This window comes from Phacochoerus africanus, chromosome 9 (genome assembly GCF_016906955.1).
Source record: "Phacochoerus africanus isolate WHEZ1 chromosome 9, ROS_Pafr_v1, whole genome shotgun sequence".
Taxonomy (NCBI): Eukaryota; Metazoa; Chordata; class Mammalia; order Artiodactyla; family Suidae; genus Phacochoerus; species Phacochoerus africanus.
Window position 1 is genome coordinate 68737283 of NC_062552.1, and position 12652 is coordinate 68749934.

The 12652-nt window shown below is 37.9% G+C and overlaps 1 protein-coding gene across 4 annotated transcripts in view; it reads right to left on the reverse strand.

Moving 5' to 3' along the window:
• The window catches only part of ARHGAP5 (Rho GTPase activating protein 5), a 138360-nt gene that overhangs the window by 46553 nt on the left and 79155 nt on the right, over positions 1 to 12652 (reverse strand). The gene's annotated exons all lie outside the window — the stretch shown is intronic.

Consider the following 12652-nt stretch of genomic DNA (forward strand, 5'->3'; position numbering starts at 1 on the left):
GAAACAATATATTAAGATCAGTGACATGCAGCCAAAATAATGTTTAAAAGAAAAATTTAAACACTAAACATTATAGTAGAAGACTGGTGAAAATCATTAATCTAGGCTTCTACTTTAAAAACTGTAAAGAAACAAAATGAAAGCAGAAAGGAAAGATGAAAGCAGTAGAATTCAATGAATTTAGAAATGGACAAAAACGAGGAAAACCAATAAAACCAAAAGTAGGTTCTTTGAAAAGATTAATAAAATACGTATACCCCTAGGCAAGAGATAAAAAAGAGGCAAATTAGTAATGCCAAAAACAAAAGAGAAGACAGATGCTACAGGTATTAAAAGTATGATAAGGAATTTTATAAACAACCTGTGCCAATCTGAGTGAAATGACAAAGTCTTCAAAAGACACAATCAATCAATGCTTATTGAAGAAATAAAAAATCTATACAGCCCTGTATCTACTCAAGGAATTTAATCTATACATTCAAAAAAATCTCACAAACAAAATTCGGGGTCCAAATAGTTTTGCTGGTGAATTCTATCAAAATTTAATAAAGAAATATTACCATTCTATACAAACTTTTCCAGAAAGTAGACTCAGTCTACGATGCCAGCTTTACTCTGATACCAAAACCAGATGAAGACATTGCAAGAAACAGTAGACCACTATTCCTCAGAGTGCAGAAATCCTTAACATTTTAGCAAACTGGATCCAGCAATATATAAAAAGGATAAAACATTATTATCAAGTGGTGTTTATCCCAGGAATGTAAGGTTAGTTTAACATTTAAAGATCAGTTCAAATAACTCTCCATATAAAAACAGGCTCTAAAAAGAATCCTATGATCACATCAACAGAAGCAGAAAAACCACATAACAAAATCAATACCGATTTGTATAAAAATGCAGCAAACTAAGAGTAGAAGGCTACTTCTCAATTTGATAAAGAACATCTACAAATAACCAATGGCTAACATCGTATCTGATTAAAGACTAGATGTTTTTTGAGGTGATGAAAACATTCTATATCTTGGTTGCAGTGGCACTTACATGACTATAGTTATCAAAATTCATACTGTATAATTAAAATTGGCAGCTTCTATCATATGTAAATTATAATAATAACACTATTTTTAAAAATACCAGCAATAATTTTCTTCAGTTGTTTAAAAAAAGTTTAGTACTTTAAACAAGGTTTTTTTTGTTTTGTTTTGTTTTCTGTCTTTTGTCCTTTTAGGGCTGCACCCTCAGCATATGGAGGTTCCCAGGCTAGGGGTCTAATTGGAGCTGTTGCCACCGGCCTATGCCAGAGCCAAAGTAATGCCAGATCTGAGTCACTTCTGTGACCTACACCACAGCTCATGGCAACACCAGATCCTTAACCCACTGAGCAATGCCAGGGATCGAACCCACAACCTCATGGTTCCCAGTCAGATTCATTTCCACTGCGCCACGATGGGAACTCCCTAAACAAGGTGTTTTTTTTAAAATATTTACATTACAAGTTAAACCTTAAATACGGATTGCGCCTCCACTCCAGTCCATATCAAGAATTTGATACTGAATTCTTAAGCAACTGGGTACTTCTCCTAAAACTGATTAGCATTTATCAGTATTAAACCATACATACTATTACATCAACAAAAGACCTAGCTTTAATCTTTTACATAACTATTCTTATCTTCTGGTATACTAACAAAGCAGTTAAATATATAAATTACCTGTATTTAATAATTTAAGTCAAATAGTACTAAGAATTGCACTAGAAATTCATTTTTATCTTACACTTGAAATTTACTCATTTCCTCAAGAAAATCACTCAACCACCACAAAAATATTCAAGAATAGGAATTTTTAACCATAAAAATGAATATACAAAATGGAACCCATTATTGTTATTTTCTAATCACTAAAGAAAAGTCTTCCTGAATTGTCCAATAAATATACATAAGGCCTAATCACATTATTAGAGAAAATGAGATTTCTTTAAGCTAAAAGCAGGTAACTAAAGTTATAAGAACCTTTGCATTTCTACTAAAGATATAAATATAGCAAGAAATTTGCCTAAAATATCATTGAAAGGAGAACAAATGATTATGAGCTGAAGGGAAAAAAGAAACTATTTCAACTATAACACAGGTAGATAACATTCTATTCCTTCACTAAAATTTAAAGTCAGCACTTCTCACCAGTCAGCACGTATAAAAATCAGCTGACAGTCAAGATGAAAGGGTATGGCTAATATACACCTAAGTTAAAATGAGCTTGATTTCTTAGATAGGACATGGGTATCCTAACTTGTTTATTTTTATAACCAATGTTTGATTATTAAAGGAGATGATTAAGAATACATAAAGTTGGGAGATGGGATTAAGATGGTGGAACAGAAGGACTGGAGCTCAACTTCTCTCCTAAAAAAAACAAAATTTACAACCAAATGAAGAGCAATCTTCAACCAAATAGACCAGAAACCTTAAAAAAGATATCCTAATCCAGAAGACAAAGAGGAGGCCACATCAAGAGGTAGGAGGGGTGATTATGTGATATAAGCAACTCTATAACTCCCAGGTGGGAAGCCCCACAGACTGGAAAGTAACTGGTTCACAGAGACTCACCTACAGAAGTGAGAGTTCTGGGCCCCATATCAAACTGCAAAAAACACAAACACGTGGAGACTAAACAACATGCTACTAAACAACAAATGGATCACTGAAGAAATCAAAGAGGAAATTAAAAAATACCTAGAAGCAAATGACAATGAAGATATGACACTCCAAAACCTACGGGGTGCAGCAAAAGCTGTTCTAAGAGGAAAGTTTATAGCAATACAAGCCCACCTCAGTAAATAAGAAAAAGCTCAAACAAGTAACTTTACATGTAAAGCAGCTCAAGAGAGAAGAACAGACAAGACCTAAAGTTAGTAGAAGCAAAAAAATCATAAAGATCAGAGCAGAAATCAATGAAATAGAAACAAAGAACACCATATGAAAGATCAATGAAATGAAAAGCTGGTTCTTTGAAAAGATTAACAGAATTGATAAACCCTTAGCCAGACTTAATCAAGCAAAAAAGAGAGAGGACTCAAATCAATAAAATAGAAATGAAAAAGGAGAAGTAGCAACAGACATCACAGAAATACAAAGGATCAACTATATGCAAACGTACACCAATAAAATGGAAAACGTAGAAGAAATGGACAAATTCTTAGAAAGATACAATCTTCCAAGACTAAACCAAGATGAAATAGAAAAGATGAGCGGAGCAACAACAAGAATTGAAATTGAAACTGTGATTAAAAAACTTCCAACAAACAAAAGTCCAGGCAACAGATGGCTTCACAGGCAAATTCTATCAAACATTTAGAGAAGAGCTAACACCTCTCCTTCTGATTCTATTTAAAAAAATTGCAGAGGAAGGGATACTCCCAAACTCATTCTATGAGGCCACCATCACCCTGATACCAAAACCAGACCACAAAAAGATACCACAAAAAAAGAAAACCACAGGCCTATTTCACTGATGAACATTGATGCAAAAATCCTCATCAAAATACTAGCAAACAGCATCAGCAATACATTAAAAGGATTGTACATCATGATCAAGTAGTATTTATCCCAGGGAGGCAAGGGTTCTTCAATGTCCACAAATCAATCAGTGTGATACACCACATTAACAAACTGAAGAATAAAAACCATATGATCCTCTCAAAAGATGCAGAAAAAGCCTTTGACAAAATCCAACATCCATTTCTGATAAAAACCCTTCAGAAAATGGGCAGAGAGGGAACTGACCTCAAAAAAATAATAAAGGCCATATATGACAAACCCACAGTGAACATCATTCTCAATGGTAAAAAGCTGAAAGAATTCCCACTGAGATCAGGAACAAGACAAGGATGTCTGCTCTCACCACTACTCTTCAACATAGTTTTGGAAGTCCTAGCCATGGCAATCAGAGAAGTAAAAGAAATAAAAGGAATCCAAATCGGAAAGGAAGAAGTAAAACTATTTGCAGATGACATGATCCTATACCTAGAGAATCCTAAAGACTCTACCAGAAAACTGTTAGAGCTCATCCATGAATTTGGCAAAGTGGCAGGATACAAAATTAATACACAAAAATCGACGGCATTTCTATATGCTAAAAATGAACGATCAGAAAGAGAAATTAGGGAAGCAATCCCATTTACCACTGCATCCAAAAGAATAAAATACCTAGGAGTAAACATACCTAAAGAGACAAAAGAAAACTATAAGACACTGATGAAAGAAATCAAAGATGACACAAATAGATGGAAAGACATACCATGTTCGTGGATTGGAAGAGTCAATATTATCAAAATGACTATAGTACCCAAGGCAATCTACAGATTCAATGCAATCCCTATCAAATTACCAAGGACATGTTTCACAGAACTTGAACAAAATATTTTAAAATTTGTTTGGAAGCACAAAAGACCCAGAATAGCCAAAGACATCCTGAAAGAGAAAAATGGAGCTGGAGGAATCAGGCTCCTGGACTTTAGACTATATTACAAAGCAACAATCATCAAAACCACATGGTACTGGCAGAAAGACAGAAACACATATCAGTGGAACAGGACAGAAAGCCCAGAATTAAACTCATGCACCTACAGCCAACTAATCTATGACAAAGGAGGCAAGAATATACAATGGAGAAAAGACAGCCTCTTCAATAAGAGGTGCTGGGAAACCTGGACAGCCACATGGAAAAGAATGAAATTACAACACTTCCTAATACCATACACAAAAATAAACTCCAAATGGATTAAAGACCTAGATATAAGACCAGACACTATAAAACTCTTAGAGGAAAACACAGGCCAAACACTCTCCAACATAAACCACAGCAACATATTCTCAGATCCACCTCTTAATGACAGTAAAAACAAACAAAAAAAATAAACAAATGGCACTTAATTAAACTTAAAAGTTCCTAGCAAAGGAAACCCTAAACAAAACAAAATGACAACCCACAAAATGGGAGAAAGTACGTGCAAATGAAGCAAATGACAAGGGATTAATCTCCAAAACTTATAAACACCTTCTGCAGCTCAATACCAAGAAAACAAACACCCCATCAAAAAATGGGCAGAAGATCTAAACAGTTGATTCTCCAAAGAAGACATACAGATGGCCAAAAAACACAGGAAAAGATGTTCAGCATCACTCATCATTAGAGACATACAAATCAAAACCACTATGAGGTATCACCTCACACCAGCGAGAATGGCCATCATCCAAAAGTCTACAAACAGTAAGTGCTGGAGAGGCTGTGGAGAAAAGGGAACCCTATTACACTGCTGGTGGGAATGTCAACTGGTACAACCACTGTGGAAAACAATATGGAGATTCCTCAGAAAAGTAAAAATAGAACTACCATTTGATCCAGCAATCCCACTTCTAGGCATCTATCCAGAGAAAATCATGACTAAAAAGACACATGTCCTCCAAGGTTCATTGCAGCACTATCTGCAACAGCCAAGACATGGAAACAACCTAAATGTCCACCGACACAAGAGTGGATAAAGATGTGGTACATATACACAATGGAATATTACTCAGCCATTAAAAGGAAAGAAATACCAGCATTTTTAGCAACAAAGATGGTCCTAGAAATTATCATAAGTGAAGTCAGTCAGACAATGAGACACCAACATCAAATGCTTTCACTGACATGTGGAATCTGAAAAAAGGACAGAATGATCTTCCCTGCAGAAAAGATACTGACTCACAGACACTGAAAAACTTATGGTTTCCAAAGGAGACAGTTTGGGGGATGGTGGGATGTGCTGGAGTTGTGGGATGGAAATCCTATAAAATTGGATTGTGATGATCATTGTACAACTATAAAGATAATAAATTCACTGGGTAATAAAACAAAAAAGAATAAAGTTAAAATTAAATTGGCTAATGTTTTCAAACCATTAAAATCTGAACTCTAGAGAAATCACTCAAGTTTTACAGTTAACTTGTTTTCATTTAAAATGCACACAGATAAATAGATAAAAACCCTCCAGAAAGTGTACATAGAGGGAACCTACCTCAACATAAAAAAGGCCATATGACAAATCCAAAGCTAACATTGTTAATGGTGAAAAGCTGAAAGAATTCCTGCTAACATCAGAAAAAAGACAGATAGCTGTGCTTGCCACTACTATTCAACATAGTTTTGGAAGTCCTAGACACAGTAATCAGAGAAGAAAAAGAAATAAAAGGAATCCAAATCGGAAGGAAGAAGTAAAACCATCAATGTTTGCTGATAACATGATACTATACCAAGAAAATCCTAATGACACTACCAGAGAACTGTTAGATCTCATCAACAAATTTGGTAAAATTGCAGAATACAAAATTAACACGCAGAAATCAACTGCACTGAAACCCCTACTAACAAAAAAAGATCAGAAGGAAAAATTAGGGAAACAATCCCATTTACCATTGCATCAAAAAGAACAAAATACCTAGGAATAAACCTACCCAAAGAGACAAAAGACCTGTACTCTGCAAACAATAAGACCCTGATGAAAGAAATCAAAGATGACACAAACAGATGGAAAGATTATCATGCTCTTGGCTTAGAAGAAACAATACTGTCAAAATGACTATACTACCCAAGCCAACTTATGGATTCAATTCAATCCCTATCCAATTACCAATGGTATTTTTTATAGAACTAGAACAAAATAATTTTAAGTTTGTTTGAAAGCACAAAAGATCTGGAATGGCCAAAGCCATTCTGAGAAAGAAAAATGCAGCTGGAGGAATCAGGCTCCCTCACTTCAGACTACACTATAAAGCTATAGTCATAAAAAAAAAAAAGTATGGTACTGGCACAAAAATAGAAATATAGATCAGTGGAACAGGATAGAAAGCCCAGAATTAAACCCATGTGCATAGTCAACCAATCTTTGACAAAGGAGGCAAGAATATACAGTGGAATAAAGGCAGTCCTTTCAATAAGTGTGCTGGGAAAACTGGACAGCTAAATGTTAAAAAATGAAGTTAGAACACTCCCTAACACCATACACAAAAATAAACTCAAAATGGATTAAAGACCTAAAAGTAAGACTGGATACTACATAAAACTCTTAGAGGAAAACATAGACTGAACACTCTCTGACATAAATCACAGCAACATCTTCTCAGATCCACCTCCTAGAGGAATGACAATAAAAATAAAAATAAACAAATGGATCCTAATTAAAGTTGAACGTTTCTGCACAGCAAAAGAAACCCTAAACAAAACAAAATGACAACCCACAAAATGGGAGAAAGTACTTGCAAATGAAGCAAATGACAAGGGATTAATCTCCAAAACTTATAAACACCTCCTACAGCTCAATACCAAAAATACAAACACCCCATCAAAAAAAGAGCAGATAATCTAAACAGATGATTCTCCAAAGAAGACATACAGATGGCCAAAAAACACAGGAAAAGATGTTCAACATCACTCATTATTAGAGAAATGCAAATCAAAACCACTATGAGGTATCACCTCACACCAGCGAGAATGGCCATCATCCAAAAGTCTACAAACAGTATGTGCTGGAGAGGCTGTGGAGAAAAGGGAACCCTATTACACTGCTGGTGGGAATGTCAATTGGTACAACCACTGTGGAAAACAGTATGGAGATTCCAGAGAAAACTAAACACAGAATTACCATTTGACCCAGCAATCCCACTCCTAGGCATCTATCCAGAGAAAACTATGACTCAAAAAGATACATGTATTCCAGTGTTCACTGCAGCACTCTATACAATATGGAAACAACCTAAATGCCCATTGACAGAGGAGTGGATCAAGAAGATGTGGTACATATACACAATGGAATATTACTCAGCCATTAGAAGAAGAAATAATGGCATTTGTAGTAACATAGATGGACCTAGAAATTATCATGCTAAGAGAAGTCAGTCAAGACAGCAAGACACCAACATCATATGCTATCACTTACATGTGGAATCTACAAAAAGGACACAATGAACTTCTTTGCAGAACAGGAACTGACTCAAAGACTTTGAAAAACTTATGGTTTCCAAAGGAGACAGATTGGGGGGGGGAATGTGTTGGGGGTTTGGGATGGAAATACTATAAAATTAGGTTGTGATCACTGTACGACTCTAAATGTAACAAAATTGAGTAATTAAAAATATATATAGAATTACCATTTGAGCCAGCAATCCCACTCTGGGTCATCTATCCAGAGAAAACCATGACTCAAAAAGACACATGTACACCAATGTTCACTGCAGCGCTATATACAATAGCCAAGACATGGAAGCAACCTAAATGTCCATCGACAGAGTAGGGTATAAAGAAGATGTGATACATATACACAGTGGAACATCACTCAGCCATTAAAAGGAAGGAAATAATGCCATTTGCAGCAATATGGATGGACCTAGAAATTAACATGCTAAGTGAAGTTAGACAGTGAGACACAAACGTCAATCATATGTTATCATTTAAATGTGGAATCTAAAAAAAGGATACAATGAACTTCTTTTCAGAACAGACACTGACTCACAGATTGAAAAACTTATGGTTACCAAAGGAGACAGGTTTAGGGGGGAAGGATAGGCTGGGGTTTTTGGATGGAAATGCTGTAAAAGTGAGTTGTGATGATTGTCATACAACTATGAATATAATAAAATTCACTTAGTTAAAAAAATGCACATAAACATGATAATATTCTGCCTTCATTCTCTAACTGACTAGTCCAACCCTCAGATAACAGTTTCATCATACAAAGTAAACATAAGAGCAAGGTTATTTTTAAAACAATGATGATAAATTTACATACTCCTTAAAAATATAACTCAGAAGAAGGATCAAGATGGCAGAGGAGTAAGATGTTGCACTCATCCTCTCCCACAAACACATAAAAAAAAATTTTGCATATAAAACGATTCTCACAGACTATCTACTGAATGCTGGCAGAAGAACTTAAACCTCCAACAAGGGCAAGAAACTGTCCACATAACTGGGTAGAAGAAAAAAAAAGAGAGAGAAAAGCAATCAAGACGGGACCAGCACTCTGAGAGGGAACTGTGAAAGAGTACAGGAATCCACACCCTGGGAAGCCACTTAACTGACAGGGAGATCAGCCGAGATGGAGGGAACTCAGAGTGGCCGAGAAAAGCAGAGCAGCTGAACTGAGGAGGGGAAAGCAGAGTGAGAGCTGCACAGATCATCTGCACCACCACCCTCGACACCACAGCCTGAGATGCTCAGGTGGGGACTGGGCACTAAGACTCAGGCTCCTGAGGTCAGTTCTGGGGAGATGACTAGGACTGGCTGTATGGAGACAGCCTGAGGGGCTAGGGAGCAGTGTGCCACAGGCTAGGGAGCAGAACACCACAGCTGGGGGAACCCAGGAGGAGGTCTGGACCCACAGGAGAAGCAAGGACCTATTGCTGGGGAGGGCAAGAGGAGAAGGGACAGACCGACATAGGAATCTCTTTCCCTACGCTGGCTCTCAGAGGGTGGGGCACCCCTTGCAAAGACTATGGGTGGCGAGAGGCCACTTGCTTGGGCTATTGGAGACTGAGGCCTCTTGTGCTGGCTATGGGTGGTCAGGCACCGCTTGTATGGGCTCAGCACAACACAGTGCATCTCAGAAACCAGAGAGGGATGTAGCCCGCCACCACTAGGGAGTCTGTGAACAGGCTCCACCTGCAGCCCCAGTTATTTGAGAGGTTGGCAAAAAAAGGGGCCATGGAAACTGAGCACCACCCATTGCTGCTCTCACTCCCTTAGGAACACACCCGCCCTGGTGCTGCCATTGCCAAATGCTCCAGGCAGGGCCCCACACATGCCTGATCACTGTCACTTCCCAGGACCCTGCAACTAGAAGCAGTCTGCAGCCTGTGCAGCAACTCCTGTGTGGGCTAAGTGAGATGAGGTGCTTCTTGCATGGTCTACAGGTGGCGGGGCAAACCACTGCAGTTATTGCTGACTCCAGAGGTGGGTGCGGCCTGCCACCACTAGGGGTCCATGAACAGGTACCACTTGTGACCCCAATCACCTCAGAGAGCACCACAGAGGAGGGCATTGTGGCCGAACACCATCCATTATTGCTCTCACTTCCCTGGGACCTCACACACTCTACCACTGCCATTGCCAAATGCTGTGGGTACTACCTAAACACACCTGAGTGAGGCTCATTTACCACTTCCTAGGGCCCTGCAACTAGGAGTAGCCTGAGCCACCTTCCTGCAGGTCCTTGCCACTGTCAAGAGCCCAGGAACCAGGCAGTGACTACTAGCCCTACCCATTGCCTCCTTCTCCCTGGAAACACACTCAGTACATCACATTGAAGAAAGAGACAGGAAATATCCAAACTCCCATGCCAAAAATAAATAGTAAGCCTCCACAAAATACAAAGGGGCACTCTTGCATAGAAATAGCCCTCCAAGACTAAGATAGTTGGTTTCCTTAAACTCAAAGAAAAAGAAAAATAAGCAAAATGAAGAAGCTCAGGAACCATTCCCAGTTAAAGCAAACAATGAAACAAGACCTCTGCAGTCTGACAGACACTGAGTTCAAAAGGGAGCAGGGAAAATAAGGAAGGATTTAAGGGTGAATATGAAGGAATTAAGAGTAGATATAAAACAGTAATACAGATTACTTTAGAAAGGAACTAGAAAATATAAGGAGGAACCAAGAAAATTTAGAAAATTCATTTGCAGAGACACGAACTGAGTTAAAGGCACTCAAGAGCAGAAAGAATAATGCAGAGGAATGAATTAGTGACTTGGAAGATAGAATAATGGAAATCATCCAATTGGGAGAGCATATAGAAAATCAAATGAAAAAACATGAAAGCAGTATAAAAGATCTATGGGATAATATAAAGCAGGCCAATCTAGTATAACAGGGATTCCAGAAGGAGAAGAAAAAGAAAAGGGGATTGAACATATATTTGAAGAAATTATGTCTGAAAACTTTCTAAATCTAAAGAAAACAGATATCAAGATATAGGAAACCCAGAGAGCCCCAAATAAGCTGAAATCAAACAGGCCCACACCAAGACATATTATAATACAATTGGCAAAATTTAAAGATAAGAAGAGGATTCTAAAGGCAGCAAGAGAAAAACAAAGTGTTAATTATAAGGGAACCCCACCCCCACAGGCTATCAGCTGATTTTGCTACAGAAACACTACAGGCCAGAAGAGAGATATATTCAAAGTTCTAAAAGGGAAAAATTTGTAGCCTGGAATACTCTACCCAGCAAGGTTATCATTTAAAATAGTAGGAGAAATAAAGAATTTCTCCAACAACAAAAACCTAAAAGAATATAGCAATACTAAACCCACTCTAAAAGAAATACTCAAAAGGCTTCTCCAAATAAAAAAGAAGTAAGAAGAAATAGGATGGAGGAAATCAAAACTGGAAAGCAATCACTTAAAAAAGCCAGTATATAGATCTAAAAGGGGGGGGGGGGAACCTATTGTAAAAGCAACAATAAACACATGGAACAACAAGACAAACAAGGACTCCAAAAATCATAGAATGTGGGGAAGGAAAGTAAGAAAATCTAGACTCTTTTTTTGTTTGTTTAAGAATGTGTTTGAGGGAGTTCCCGTTGTGGCGCAGTGGTCAACGAATCCGACTAGGAACCATGAGGTTGCGGGTTCAGTCCCTGCCCTTGCTCAGTGGGTTAACGATCCGGCGTTGCTGTGAGCTGTGGTGTAGGTTGCAGACGCGGCTCGGATCCCGCGTTGCTGTGGCTCTGGCGTAGGCCGGTGGCTACAGCTCCGATTCAACCCCTGGCCTGGGAACCTCCATATGCTGCGGGAGCGGCCCAAGAAATAGCAACAACAACAACAACAAAAAAAAAAAAAAGAAAAAAAAAAGAATGTGTTTGAGCCTATATGACTACAGAATGGGAGAAAGCAGTTTCAAACAATGCAACTGACAAGGGCTTAATCTCTAAAATACACAAACAACTTATACAGCTCAACAGCAAAAAAGCTAACAACCCAATGGAAAAATGTGCAAAAGGCCTGAATAGACATTTCTCCAAAGAAGATATACAGATAGTCAACAGGTACAGGAAAAAATGCTCAACATCACTGATTATTAGAGAAATGTACTATCTCACACCAGTCAGAATGGCCATCATTAACAAGTCAACAAATAACAAATGCTGGAGGGAGAAAAGGATACCCACCTTCACTGTCGGTGGGAATGTATATTGGTACAACTACTATGGAAAACAGTATGGAGGTACCTTAGAAAACTATACATAGAACTACCACATGAGCCAGCAATCCCACTCTTGGGCATGTATCCGGATAAAACTTTCCTTGAAAAAGATACATGCACCACCATGTTCATTGCAGTACTATTCACAATAGCTAAGATATGGAAACAACCTAAATGTCCATCAACAGAATATATTAAGAAGATGTGGTATGGAATACACAATGGAATACTACTCAGCCATAAAAAAGAACAAATTAATGCCATTTACAGCAACATGGATGGAACTAGAGACTCTCATACTAAGTGAAATAAGTCAGAAAGAGAAAGACAAATACCATATGGTACAACTTATGTCTGGAATCTAATATGCGGCACAAATGAACCTTTCCACAGAAAACAAACTCACGGACTTGGAGAA